Here is an 822-nt window from a genome sequence, read left to right as displayed (position 1 = left end):
AAGAAGGAAGTAGTCAGTAAATGTGGTCAGGCCTCGACAGGTGAGGCTGGCAGTTACTTCCTCCTGCAGAGCAAAAGTTTCAATGAAACTAAGAACATTTCTTTCAGAAAATTCAAAGTGTAGATTTCACAGTAACTTATTACTCAGTGTGCTCAGCACGCCTCCAACACAAAAACACATTTTCACACCAATCATAATGTTATATTATCTGATGCTTCAGCAGTTTTCTACTCTCATACCAACAAAGGCCTTTTTAAAAATTAGAAACGTGTCTTTTAAAATCTGTCTGGGTCGTTTTGAGCCTGTGTAGTTTGTTCTCTCTTTTAGCTGTTTATTCTTTTTTCTGAGGTTTTCTATCTCCGCTGTCACTGAAACACTTTCATGTTCTGTGCTTTACTGTGGACGGATCTGAGGATCAGTGCAGCGTTGAGACATACATACATTCCTCTCATCACCTACAGCTGTCGGGTCGACAGGTGAGCTCGAAGGAAAAGGATCGCCGATACGAGCAGCAGATAAGATCTTCATCTGTAAGGTGAATGAGTTCAGAGTTGCTTGGTGGTGAAAGGTGTCAGCTGATGTCAGGTAATCTCACCTTGCAGGTATGTCTGTGAAGGTTCTCGGTCATCCAGGTCATCGTAGTCTCAGGAGCTTGGAAAGAAAAGCGTCTGGACTTCTTGAACCTTGGAGGTTTTCAGCGTTTATCCTACTGCAGGGACGTCAAACTCATTTTACACTGTGGGCCGGATCGGTGAAACTCTCAATTCTGTCAGTGTGAAGAAATTTAACTAAACATTCAAACCCTTAGATTTCTTATTATAA

Source organism: Oreochromis aureus, linkage group 11 (genome assembly GCF_013358895.1).
Source record: "Oreochromis aureus strain Israel breed Guangdong linkage group 11, ZZ_aureus, whole genome shotgun sequence".
In the NCBI taxonomy this organism is placed as follows: Eukaryota; Metazoa; Chordata; class Actinopteri; order Cichliformes; family Cichlidae; genus Oreochromis; species Oreochromis aureus.
This window is presented reverse-complemented; position numbering follows the sequence as displayed.